General features: G+C 40.5%; 1 protein-coding gene across 1 annotated transcript in view; it reads left to right on the plus strand.

The window, feature by feature from the left end:
• The first annotated feature begins 7,589 nt into the window (after nt 1–7,589).
• Nucleotides 7,590–14,491, plus strand: part of LOC112215590 (integrin beta-1) — a 53,081-nt gene continuing 46,179 nt past the window's right edge. The window contains exon 1 of the mRNA XM_042299098.1: nt 7,590–7,909. The gene's annotated coding sequence lies outside the window, so the exon portion shown is untranslated. The remainder of the gene's footprint in view (nt 7,910–14,491) is intronic.

Here is a 14,491-nt window from a genome sequence, read left to right on the forward strand (position 1 = left end):
GCTGTTGTCATACAACTGACATGTTATGTGACAGATATATTATGACTGACTGTACATTACAATTCTAACGTTTTCTCCTTGTTTCTCTTGTGCCTTCCAGGGCGAAATCCCTATCTACAAGCAGTGGTGACCCGTCATTCAGGGCAGGCAAAGCTCCACCTGTTTGCCTGTTTTGCATGTTATTTTAGCATTAATATATGTCACATATCAGTTTACAAAATTGTCATTGAGTTACTAAAGCTGCATACAAACATGGTCTCTTTTTTGGTTTCTTGAGTAAGGCAGCTCCAAAATGTTGGTGCTTTCTGTGGTGGTACGGCAGGCAGTGGAAAATACGGAACGTAGGGGTTGGTAATGTTCTCCAGTTGTGCAGTGATTGGCTCAGTGTTCTGTCACTCATGGTGAGTGACAGAACAAAATCTACGGGTAGAGCTCAAAACTTCAAGCCCCTTGGGTGCTGTCATAGAGTTACATTAGAAGTGCCCATCCAAGAAGGCTCAAGGTCATTGGCCACAGATAGAATTACTTCAAATCACGTTACATCCACAGTAGCTTTGATTGGACTGATCATGTCAACATCACACTTTCTAAATCTTAGCTAGCAAGCTAGCAGTCATCATCATGAATCAAGTTGACAATCTACTGGGAAAACCTTTTCAATCCTTGTCATAATGAAGAGAAATTAGAGAACGTATCGGTGCTCATTGGCTATTGGACAAACATTTCACAAGTTGGAAATTGCACATTCAACAATGAGTGGTTTGGAGGGAATCAGTGGCTAACTGCAAAGCATTGCAAAGCAATGACTAGCCTGCTATTCAGTGGGGTGGGTGTGTGGTCCAAGTCTGGGTTTAAGGGTCTCTTTTCCAAGCATGAAGGATAAACATTCAACATTGGCATAATTGTCAATCATAGAAAACCATTGGTTGATTCTAAACTTAAACTTACTCAGATAACATAATGCATGAAGAAGTGCGAATAACTTTTACATTGTTTTAAAAGTGATCATTGCACTATTGTGTTATATGTTGATCAATGTAAAAAAAAAAGTGAAATTTGTTCTAAAGACATACTGATACAAGTTAGTTTTTGAAATCACAGGGCTGATGGCACAGTCAATTACATGGCACCCAACCTTTGGTTGATGCATGCAATGTCTGAGCAGGGGAACAGGACCAAAGTTAACCCGGTACCTCAGTTGAACCGGAACACAGACAAATAAGGTCATCCAATTGAAAAGCTGCAGCAGCCAATTGGAACAGCGGACAAATTTCATTCAAAATCAAGCGGGAAGCCAAAGACACTGTAGACAATTCAAACTCTCAAATCCAATGTAGGTTGGCTAGGGTACAGCACTTACCTTGGTCGTGTTCCTCTGCCCAGACATTGCTGATGCAGGTCAGATCTTACAACGCCTGGATAGGTATTTTACATATCAGCTAACATTATGTTATAGCAATGTTGTGCCAGACTACACAGTCGATGACGTGGCACACAACCATTGGTTGTGCAGCCTTTATCTGTTGATAGGTTCTTCAGCGTGTGTCCATCAGCGATCAACCTTTTTGCCTTGTCTTGCAGTCAGCAAAAAGGGGTAATAAAATAAATATTGAAACTATGTTTCCAAAACATGAGTCACGAATATTCGAGAAGGGTGCAATTGCAGCCTGCATTTCGGGGCATTCCTGCATCTGCAGGAACTTCTCTTTATACTTCTATTGGTCTTGGACTCCCGTACACAGTTGGGAGGTGGGGGCGCTCCAGTACAGTAGGTGGCGGTAATGCACCTTATCGTTGGATGCAAACTGGCGATAAACCCCACAGAAGCAGAGGTGGAGCTAGCTAGCTAGCTAGGAAAACGCCAGATCCAGTATCTCAGAAACGTCCGCCCTTCTGGGCTTGTGTCTAGTGTTTACTGAAAATGGTGCGACAACCAAAAAACATCCAGGCTGTTCTGGAGGCAAAGAAGGGTCCGATCCGGTACAATTCTGAACAAAAAAATAAGCGCAGCATGCAACAATTTCAAAGGTTTTGCTGAGTTACAGTTCATATATGGAAATCAGTCAATTTAAATGAATAAATGATGCCCTAATCTATGGATTTCCTATGACTGGGCATGGGCGAAGCCATCAGTGGGCCTAGGAGGGCATAGGCCCACCCACTAGGGAGCCAGAACCAGCCAATCAGAATTAGTTTTGTCCCACAAAAGGGCTTTATTACAGACAGAAATACCCCCCACCCCCTGAGGGACATGATAGTCCAGTGTCCCATTGTGACATAGGTACCAGCTCACAGAAGCCATCATTGGGGGACGCACAGCCCGAACACCCACCTCCCCCCAATTAGCCTACCAACCAAAAAATCTACCAGTACACATCTGTTCAATTTAATGTGTTGACAGTTGGAGAAATAAAATGAGCTGCACTGACAGTTTACAAGTATGAATGCCAACGGTCCAATATTCTAGAAGACTGCTGTGCATACACACCTTTGTTACTCTGATAGACCCTTAAGATCCACACTGCCAAAAGAAACACATACGTCACTGTGGGGGCTTGAGCCTGGCTACCGAATGTCTTTCTGTATATGTTTCTCATGATTTCCATTTGATTGTGACCTGGGTCATTGTCAATTGCCTGTGTAGTAGTTTGGCTTCAAAATCCAGACAAGATGGCAGGTATTCATTTGTGTTTTTACTATGCAAAAAGTAGGATTAAAGAATAGACCAACTAAATCAGGACTTTTCAAAAAGCAACAATAACTTGGCATATGTTGCTGTTCCCTGTGCAATGACTGAAAGGGCCACAAGGAGACTCAACAGAGTAAAAACATGTAAGTTTAGAGGAAAAATGTATAAACAACTATATCATTAGATTTTTGCCTTTGATTCATTCACTATGACACAATGCTGAATTACAGCTCATAATAATCTGTGCATATACTGTAGGTGTGATATATTAGTGATATAGTGATATATTAGATATGATAAAAAGGGATATAGATAAGACTCAAACTAAACTCAGATAAAAAAGAAACGGCCCTTTTTCAGGACCCTGTCTTTCAAAGATCATTTGTAAAAATCCAAATAACTTCACAGATCTTCATTGTAAAGGGTTTAAACACTGTTTCCCATGCTTGTTCAATGAACCATAAACAATTAATGAACATGCACCTGTGGAACGGTCGTTACGACACTAACAGCTTACAGACAGTAGGCAATTAAGGTCACAGTTATGAAAACTTAGGACACTAAAGAGGCCTTTCTACTGACTCTGAAAAACACCAAAAGAAAGATGCCCAGGGTCCCTGCTCATCTGTGTGAACATGCCTTGGGCATGCTGCAAGATGGCATGACGACTGCAGATGTGGCCAGGGCAATAATTTGCTATGTCCGTACTGTGAGACACCTAAGACAGCGCTACAGGGAGACAGGACAGACAGCTGATCGTCCTCGCAGTGGCCGACCACGTGTAACAACACCTGCACAGGATGGGTACATCCGAACATCACACCTGGGGACAGGTACAGGATGGCAACAACAACTGCCCGAGTTATACCAAGAACCCACAATCCCTCCATCAGTGCTCAGACTTTTTGCAATAGGCTGAAAGAGGCTGGACTGAGGGCTTGTAGGCCTTTTTAAAGGCAGGTCCTCACCAGACATCACCGGCAACAACGTTGCCGCTGGACCAGACAGGACTGGCAAAAAGTGCTCTTCACTGACGAGTCGTGGTTTTGTCTCATAAGGGGTGATGGTCGGATTTGCGTTTATCGTTGAAGGAATGAGCATTACACCGAGGCCTGTACTCTGGAGCGGGATCGATTTGGAGGTGGAGGGTCCGTCATGGTCTGGGGCAGTGTGTCGCAGCGTCATCGGACTGAGCTTGTTGTTATTGCAGGCAATCTCAACTCTGTGCGTTACAGGGAAGACATCCTCCTCATGTGGTACCCTTCCTGCAGGCTCATCCTGACATGACCAGCAGGGCAATGCCACCAGCCATACTGCTCGTTCGGTGAGTGATTTCCTGCAAGACAGGAATGTCAGTGTTCTGCCATGGCCAGCGAAGAGCCCGGATCTCAATCCCAGTGAGCACGTCTGGGACCTGTTGGATCAGAGGGTGAGGGCTAGGGCTAGGGCCATTGCCCCCAGAAATGTCAGGGAACTCGCAGGTGCCTTGGTGGAAGAGTGGGGTAACATCTCACTGCATCCCCCCCTTTTTTCAGGGGCACATTATTCCATTTCTATCAGTCTCATGTCTGTGGAACTTGTTCAGTTTATGTCTCAGTTGTTGAATCTTGTTATAATCATACAAATATTTACACGTGTTAAGTTTGCTGAAAATAAATGCAATTGACTGTGAGAGAACATTTCTTTTTTTGCTGAGTTTATAAGAAGGAAATGAGAGCCAGAATCTTCACGTCTGCATACCAGATTGTTTCCCAAGCTCAATCCTTGGCCTGCAAACTTGGCCACAGGTACTAAACACCTGGCAGTTCTTATAGATGTGCTTGGTTGGCTTTAGCTGATAAAAGATACTGCCTGGGGTTCATTTTCTATCTATTTATCCTGTATTTCGTTTGGAAGAAAGTTCCACAAGGCCTACTGTTTAGATATATAAATACAATCAAGACCTGATAATGTTCTTGATGAAAGGAAATCTGATGACAAACAGTTGATTACAAAACATAGACAATAAAATCCATCCCCTTGTAGTTGAATAAAGTTTTATAAAGTGTTGTATAAATCATTCTCTAATGTGACTAAAATTCTGTACAGTACAACATTTCCACAGTTGTGAATTATTATCATAGTCATTCAAGAGCCAGGAAAGATAGGTCAACATCTGGAATTGGGAGTGGACAATATGTACTGTAGAGTAGTTGCATGATTGGGCCAGGGGAATACAATATGGCAGTGATTAAGGAACTGTAATGACCCTGATGAGAGTGCTGAATGAAAATAAAGACGAAGAACAACATTCCTCTGGAAATAGATCCCAGGGATTAACCTCTATGGGATCAGTCTAAAACTTTGCACATACACTGCTTCCATCTAGTTGCCAGAATCTAAATTGCGCCTGGGCTGGAATAATACATTATGGCTTTTCTCTTGCATTTCAAAGATGAAGGTACAAAAAAAATCATTAAAAAACACCTTTTTTTCTTTGTTTTGTCTTTTACCCAATCTAATGTGTTATATTCTGCTACATTCATTTCACATTTCCACAAACTTCAAAGTGTTTACTTTCAAATGTTATTAAGAATATGCATATCCTTGCTTCAGGTCCTGAGCAACAGGCAGTTAGATTTGGGAATGTCCTTTTGGGTGAACATTGAAAAAACAGGTCCTATCCTTAAGAGGTCTTAAACCGGAAAAGTCAAGCTACCAGGACTGATGTTTTGGTTGGATGCAGGGGCGTACTTAGTGATTTGGAGGCTCCAGTCAGAGGCCAGTCTGACGCCCACCCCACCCCACCCGTCCTATTGGTGCTCATACAATACAGTGTATATTATATGGGTTTACAATATATGGGTTTTATAGTGAAGACATGTAAAATTGTATTACCTTTTAATGTGTCATGAACACAACCAGTCATGATGTTTTCAGCTGACTATCAAACAAATCCCTTCAAAAAGTAGGTTACCTTTGCACGTTCATCCAAATAATTCCAGCATCCGAACAGCGTACTGTGCACCCGTCAACTTTCCTTCAATTCACAAGTGGCTGAAACTGTCTTACTGGAGAAAGCATCCGAGCGAGCGAAACAGCGTCTTTCTGTCTTACTAGGACTATATGTAACCCATGTATATTTACATAATAGTAATTTAACAGACACTCTTATCTAGAGCAACTTACAATTAGTGATATGCCATACTCTTTTTGGCCAGACATGTCTCTTACCTTAACGACGATGGCAGTATTATCAGCAGCAACTGTCTTTTTACTAGAGAAATGCGTATCGCATCCCCTTAGAGTCTAACGGCCTGGGGCTGGGTTTCTACTAAGCTAACATATGGAATTGTTTTAAGATGGTCATTTGAAAAATCCTTTAGCTATTTGATTTTCAACTCCTGTAGGTATATAAATAAATATATTAAAAACTATTTGATAAAACATTGATTTTGGCCTTACTGATATTAGCCCATAGAAACGCATTGAATAACAGATTAATTCATGGAAGAACAGAAATTTGTCTGAAATGAAATCAAAAGGAACTATGTTTTGAAGTGTCTGTCCTATATCTGAGATTTATGAGAAAAATCTGGAAAATAAAATAAAAAATTCAGTGGAATTACCTGTATACCTTTTACGTGGGAATGCCCTGTACCGGATACCTTCAGACTAGAGGTATATGTACACACAGTACATACCTTCAGACTACCGGTATATGTACACACAGTACAAATATACACACAGTACAAATCTTTTTAAACGTGACCAGGATTGCGCAATAAAGTCAGGGACTTTTTTCCATTGTGGTCCCTCAAACGGAGAACACCATCGTGTTCGTGAGAGTTTCACCTTTCCATAGAGTAGAGAAGACCAATTTTCAGGAATGTCATCCTGTCTGACAATCCGGTTGTCACTAGTTACCACAGCCACAAAATAATTGCCTTTGGCCATATTGTAAAAATGTATTTTCAAGCAGAGAATATATATATATATATTATTATTTTTCCCAGCTCAGGAGGCTCCTTGATGATGTGAGGCCTGAGGCAGGCACTTTTGCCTAATGGTAAATCCGCCAGTGGTTGTTTGACTGGAAAATGTACCAATGTCTTCCATCCTGAAGAATAAATATTTTCTTAATAAAGAAAAATAAATTAAATACAAGAAGTATAGTTGAATACAAAATAACTTTCTTGCTTGCATTTTATTTTGGTCAAATCCAACCAAAACACATTTGGTAAGGAGCAAGGTGACCAGTCAAAGTAATTTTTAAAAACATAAACAAATGAAAGTGGTGATTGAACAGTGAAAAGAGGCTGGACTGGGTTCAAACCCAAAACCATGCAGAACAGCTGTACAATTACAGGTAGCCAATTAAGTTGTTGTGTGAGCGTGAGTAGTCCAAATATGAGAAAGAATTAATCGCCCTTTGATACAGTAAGGTTTTCTGTAAAGCACAAACAGTGTCTTTGTGTCCCAGTCAGACCTGGGCAGCTTCAATGGAGCCTGTGTGGGTACACACTAACCAGACTCTAACATCCACATGGAAACTGTTGTCAACCCCTCAGTCAGTCCACTCAGCAATATGTATTATACCAGTACTAGATGTCAGCAATTCTCCCAAGAACCTCTTGCAAAGTCATTTAAAAAAGCATACAATGTCCATTAACAAGAGGGTAACCAATAAGGGATATAGACTGAACATGACCCTAAAAGGATACACATCACAAACCCATCCGTACATGGCAAATGTATCTGATAAGAAGAGGCTATTCCAGCGTTAGCTTTGGTAGAATGTTCATTATTCTCGTGCATGTCATAATATTCACTGTAATAGAATATGGGCGTATCTTAAATGCATGACGTCATATGGAATTTCCTGTGGAGGCGGAGCTTAGCTTCAGAGGAGAGTCCTGCGGACTAATTTTGAAAATAAAAATAAATTCACGCGGCCTGGGGAATATGCTAAACATATATATTAAATTTGATATATATATATATATATATTACATACATACATATTTTTACAACTAAACACCATTTTTCCCTTTCTCAATGAAGTAACTGAATAAGGAGTGACCCACGGGGAAGTGAATTGACCGTGACTTTTCGCAGAGGAGAAAGCTGTTACCAACAAAGCAATTGCCTGTCTACGGTCTTTAGCGGATCACAACGGGGATTTTTAAGAGCATACATTTATTTACGTATGTTGCATCGGAAATAAATCACGCCGATAAGGTAAATATTTATATTTTGATAATTGTATGAATCCTGTTTTTCATCCGTTATTGATTACTCTCCAATAAGTCTATGAATTTTCCACATGAGTGAAGGACTTTTATGATGGATATTTTAAGGACAGTTCGACATTTACTGGGGGGGTGGTGGTGTCAAAAAAACACCCCTGTCTATAGAGGTCTTCCTGGATCCACCTGTACCTTGATACCCGGGACATGAGCGGGTCCAGATCCAGAATTATAAATATTGTCACAGGTCTGGATCGGATCTGATATGATTGTCATGGGTCTTGGGTATATATAATTTTAACTGACTTGTCCGGAAGGACCCATACACATTGGAATGCGACTGCCGCAGTAGAGAGGGAGTAGTGATCGATGGCTCTTTTTGAAAGGATATTTTTGGTGAACGTCAAAACCGAATTGCATTTCCTTTGGCTCCCAGATTTGCATACTCCTACTACTGCTTTTAGGCTCCAAAGTTTTTTTTCTGCAGATAAATGACAAATTAATTCCTTAAAGAGGGTGAATCCTCACTGCAGAAACAATAAACAGCGGGAAGAGCGTGTCAATCTGGCCCACAGTGATATTTACAGTGTGTAAAAGTAATTTGCATGCTATCTAATCAGTTGGTAAGGTAAAAATGTACATTGGAGATTTACATTTTTTTCGTGGTTCTATGTAGATTTTTAAGCATTTTGAATAAAGAGCTGTTTGGGATCCAAATGAGCAAGGTCTTCTACGCAAACGAAGCCAAATGTTTCGGATCACCTAAAAGAGTCAGAAGGCCCATGGCTGAGAGAGAGAAAGAAATTGTATCATTTGTGCTACTGCTCTTGCTTTTCAGGAAAGTGGCGCATGTACAGTTGAAGTCGGAAGTTTACATACAGTTTAGCCAAATACATTTAAAATCAGTTTTTCACAATTCCTGACATTTAATCCAAGTAAATATCCCCTGTCAGTTAGGATCACCACTTTATTTTAAGGATGTGCAATGTCAGAATAATAGTAGAGAGAATGATTGATTTCAGCTTTTATTTCTTTCATCACATTCCCAGTGGGTCAGAAGTTTACATACACTCAATTAGTATTTGGTAGCATTGCCTTTAAATTATTTAACTTCGGTCAAACATTTCGAGTAGCCTTCCACAAGCCTCCCACAATAAGTTGGGTGAATTTTGGCCCATCCCTCCTGACAGAGCTGGTGTAACGAAGTCAGGTTTGTAGGCCTCCTTGCTCGTACACGCATTTCCATTTCTGCCCACAAATTCTCTAAAGGATTGAGGTCAGGGCTTTGTGATGGCTACTCCAATACCTTGACTTTGTTGTCCTTAAGCCATTTTGCCACAACTTTGGAAGTATGCTTGGGGTCATTGTCCATTTGGAAGACCCATTTGCGACCAAGCTTTAACTTCCTGACTGAGGTCTTGAGATGTTGCTTCAATATATCCACATCATTTTCCACCTCATGATGCCATCTATTTTGTGAAGTGCACCAGTCCCTCCTGCAGCAAAGCACCCCCACAACATGTTGCTACCACCCCCGTGCTTATCAGTTGGGATGGTGTTCTTCGGCTTGCAAGCATCCCCTTTTTTCCTCCAAACATAACGATGGTCATTATGGCCAAACAGTTCTATTTTTGTTTCATCAGACCAGAGGACATTTCTCCAAAAAGTACGATCTTTTCCCCCATGTGCAGTATCAAACCATAGTCTGTTTTTTTTATGGCGGTTTTGGAGCACTGGCTTCTTACTTGCTGAGTGGCCTTTCAGGTTTTGTCAATATAGGACTCGTTTTACTGTGGATATAGATATCTCTGTACCTGTTTCCTCCAGCATCTTCACAAGGTCCTTTACTGTTGTTCTGGGATTGATTTGCACTTTTTGTACCAAAGTACGTTAATCTCTAGGAGACACAAACGCTTCCTGAGCGGTATGATGGCTGCGTGGTCCCATGGTGCTTATACTTGCGTACTATTGTTTGTACAGATGAACGTGGTACTTTCAGGCGTTTGGAAATTGCTCCCAAGGATGAACCAGACTTGTGGAGGTCTACAATCTTTTTTCTGAGGTCTTGGACAATTTCTTTCATGATTTTCCCATGATGTCAAGCAAAGAGGCACTGAGATTGAAAGTAGTCATTGAAATACATCCACAGGTACACCTCCAATTGACTCAAATGATGTCAATTAGCCTATCAGTAGCTTCTAAAGCCATGACATCATTTTCTGGAATTTCCCAAGCTGTTTAAAGACACAGTCAACTTAGTGTATGTAAACTTCTGACCCACTGGAATTGTGATACAGTGAATTATAAGTGAAATAATCTGTCTGTAAACAATTGTTGGAAAAATGACTTGTGTCATCCACAAAGTAGATGTCCTAACGGACTTGCCAAAACTATAGTTTGTTAACAAGAAATGTGTGGAGTGGTTAAAAAACAAGTTTTAATGACTCCAACCTAAGTGTATGTAAACTTCCGACTTCAACTGTAGCTTGTTGTTGGTCAATCATAAGTCATCAAAGTGGCAGTAGGCTACAGCCGTGTGTGGCAAAAGATAGGAGATATCTAATCAACGGAAGATGGAATTAAAATGATTGAATTAAAAGTTAAAGGAGGAGAGGATAGGTTACAATGAACAAGAGCCAACAGGTAGGCTTCTACTTAATATTCTGAATGGAGTTGTTGTTTGTAAATGTGTAGCACGAGAAAGCACATGAGGCCTCAATTAGCCTAGCTAGCTAGCTTAACTAGCTTCTCTCAGTTCGATACAGTCAGGACAGGTACTACGTTATCATATTGGATGATGAATAACCCAGCTATGGCAGCTGTTATTCTACTATAGTGTGAGTCGGCTTGGTTGTTTGCTGCCTCTCCCTCCCTTCTCCATGTCACTTACTCACAGTAGTAGCTGAAAACACAATATTTTTGGTTATGGGAAATATATTTCACAGTGGTGAAAGTGGGGGGGGTCATGACCTAAAGATAACATCAGGGCTAGGAGTGTCCCAAAGAACAACTCAGCCTCTCTCTTTCTCTCCCTTTCTCTCTCTCTCCCACCTGATAAAGTCAATGTCATCTTATTCGATCGCCCACCAATCCCGTCTGCTCACAAACACTGTAGCGTCTGGCTTGTTGACATCAATAGACCTTTATAATGTCAATATCCAGGGAGAATAGAGATGTACACAGCAGAAGTCATCCCCCAGAAGAAGTCATCCATTTATTCTCAGGGAAGATATAATGTGTGTGCGTTTTCAATAACCTTGTAAATACGGGCGTCCGAGTCGAGCTGACTTCTCGGTGTTGCTAGAGTTTAATTAAGGGGATAGAGCTGTGGGAGGGATGGAGGGAGAGTGGAAGGAGGGATGAGGAGAAGGGGGTAGGGCTAATTGAGGGAGAAGAGGGTGTGTGTGTGTGGAGGTAGGAGACGGTAGGTCGGATACGCTATGTTGGGGAGTTACCAGCTGAATGGATGTGACCTCCAACGCCAGATAACAGCGGTTGAAGAGCTGGCTTCTCATCTGATTGACAGGAGACCCCATCCTGCCGTTCTGGGGTACGTCTGACACAGACCATATGTGTTCTCCTGTCCCTCTGTGGCGGAAGTGATGAATCGGCTGTTACTCAAACACATTGTTTGTACTGAACGGGGCGATTTGTGTAGAAAACAAGTAGTACAATGACTGCCTGTTACAACCATTATGTTACCCTGACCCACAACAAGGAGTAGTATGAGCCCGTAACAGAGAGAGGCCACAGATGATCACAGTGTGGTTATCAGGTTTTGTTTGTCAGTAAATCACTGTCTGCTCTAACTAGCACATCATGGAATTCCCTAAGGACTTTCCTCAACTGTGTGAGAGTGGAAAAATAAGAGCTCATAATTAGACCTCATCCTGATTATCACAAGATTATTCCAGTCTAATTATGAAATCATCTTGTGCTGATGTTAGGAATCAAATGTGCTCTATTGCAAAGTACAGTAGCAGTCAAAAGTTTGGACACACCTACTCATTCCAGGTTTTTCTTTATTTGTACTATTTTCTACATTGTAGAATAATAATGAAGACATCAAAACCTGTGGCGGTCCTCATGAGAGCCAGTTTCACTATTCCATAGTGTTGATGTCTTCACTATTATTCTACAGTGAGTGGGTGTGTCCAAACATTTGACTGGTACTGTATATGAATGAGATAACGCTATGTAAACATTATAGTCATTGATTACTGTGTTTAGCACATAGGATTACATATAGTCTTGAATTATAGGATCTCTATGGTCAAGCCTATATCAGATTCAGTTTCGGTCTTTCAGAAGTCTCTGTTGTCGAGGATGGAATTGTCATTCTTTAAGTTGAAATTGCGTTGGGTTTTGGTTAAACCTGCTCAGTAGTTTATATGGAGGTTTGCCCTCCCACTCCCCTCGACCCTCAGACTCAGAGGCACTTTGTGATTTCATGGCAACTCCACATCCAGGTCTAAAAACAGCATCAAAACCACATACAGGAATGGGGTGGTTTAGGCTTTTCAAATTGTGCCCTATTCCCTATGTAGTGCACTGCTTTTGACCGGAGCCCGATAGGAGTGCCATTTGGGATGCAGCCTTCGTTTAGGTGACCTCTGCAATGCTACAAGAGGTTGGTGTTGAAAACGGGACAAACTCCTTATATTGTTGGTAAATAGTAGATTGGGATGATCTGAGGAGGCTGACAATGAAGATCGTTTTTATTAGCAACTGTGAAGACAGCCGGCAAAAGAAAGTAACGAACACTACCAGCCAAAAGTTTGGACACACCTACTCATTCAAGGGTTTTATCTTTATTTTTACTATGTTCTACATTGTAGAATAATAGTGAAGACATCAACACTATGAAATAACACATATGGAATCATGGAGTAACCCAAAAAGTGTTAAGCAAATTGAAATATACTTTATATTTGAGATTCTTCAAAGTAGCCACCTTTTGTTTTGGTGACAGCATTGCACACTCGTGGGATTTTCTCAACCAGCTTCATAAGCTAGTCACCTGGAATGCATTTCAATTAACATGTGTGCATTGTTAAAAGTTATTGTGAACCCGACTGTGGTTTGTAACTACCATGATTTCCTATTGTAGCCTATTCAATTGTAGACACTTTGTTACCACATTTCGAGTTTGAATCACTTATCAATTCATAATGAAAATTGATATCAATAAAAACACCATAACTATTTGATAGGTTACTATGTGAACTTTCATTATCCTCCCTCATAAAAATAGAAAATATCTGAAAGATACTTTGTTGGTTTTTGGTAATGGAATTTCAAGGCAGAAGGCAATGTTTGTTCAACTTACAGAATGCAGCAATAATGATCCAAAACTAAATGTAACAGTATAGCTTCCCGTCCCTCTCCTCGCCCCAATCTGGGTTCGAACCAGGGACCCTCCTCTTTCCCTAATGTATTTATTTATTTATTTATTTCGCTCCTTTGCACCCCATTATTTCTATCTCTACCTTGCACATTCTTCCACTGCAAATCAACCATTCCAGTGTGTTACTTGTTATACTGTATTTACTTATTTTTTTTGCCTTTACCTCCCTTATCTCACCTCACTTGCTCACATTGTATATATATTTATTTTTCTACTGTATTATTGACTGTATGTTTGTTTTACTCCATGTGTAACTCTGTGTTGTTGTATGTGTCGAACTGCTTTGCTTTGTCTTGGCCAGGTCACAGTTGTAAATGAGAACTTGTTCTCAACTTGCCTACCTGGTTAAATAAAGGTAAAATAAAATATATATATGTTGATGTTTCTGGTAGATGTTTTCTAAGACCCCTTTTCCATCTGTTTAACCAGGAATCAAAGTCTTTGCTTATTCCAAATTTTTGCGATGTAAAATGGTTCAACAATTTATATATGCCTTCACTTCTCAAACAAATATAGACTCTTAGCTTCATTTGACACCCAATTTGACATGCTCCTTTTACATTTTACAGGGTCCTTTTCCATGCTCCTTTTACATTTTACAGGGTCCTTTTACATTTTACAGGGTCCTTTTACATGCTCCTTTTACAGGGTCCTTTTACATTTTACAGGCTCCTTTTACATTTTACAGGGTCCTTTTACATTTTACAGGGTCCTTTTACATTTTACAGGTTCCTTTTACAGGGTCCTTTTACATTTTACAGGGTCCTTTTACATTTTACAGGGTCCTTTTACATTTTACAGGTTCCTTTTACATTTTACAGGGTCCTTTTACAGGGTCCTTTTACATTTTACAGGGTCCTTTTACATTTTACAGGGTCCTTTTACATTGTACATGCTCCTTTTACATTTTACAGGGTCCTTTTACAGGGTCCTTTTACATTTTACAGGGTCCTTTTACATTTTACAGGGTCCTTTTACATTGTACATGCTCCTTTTACATTTTACAGGGTCCTTTTACATGGAAATGAATTTATTTCCCCAATGATCCCTGGAGAAAGTAGTGTAGTAATGACTGCTTACTGTTTGCTGCCTGCAGAGATTTCACCCTGCTGTTGGAGGGAGCAATGGAGGCCCTCTTGTTCAAGTGTTGAGCCTGCAACCTAATGC

The sequence above is a fragment of the Oncorhynchus tshawytscha genome, linkage group LG16, assembly GCF_018296145.1.
Source record: "Oncorhynchus tshawytscha isolate Ot180627B linkage group LG16, Otsh_v2.0, whole genome shotgun sequence".
NCBI lineage: Eukaryota > Metazoa > Chordata > Actinopteri > Salmoniformes > Salmonidae > Oncorhynchus > Oncorhynchus tshawytscha.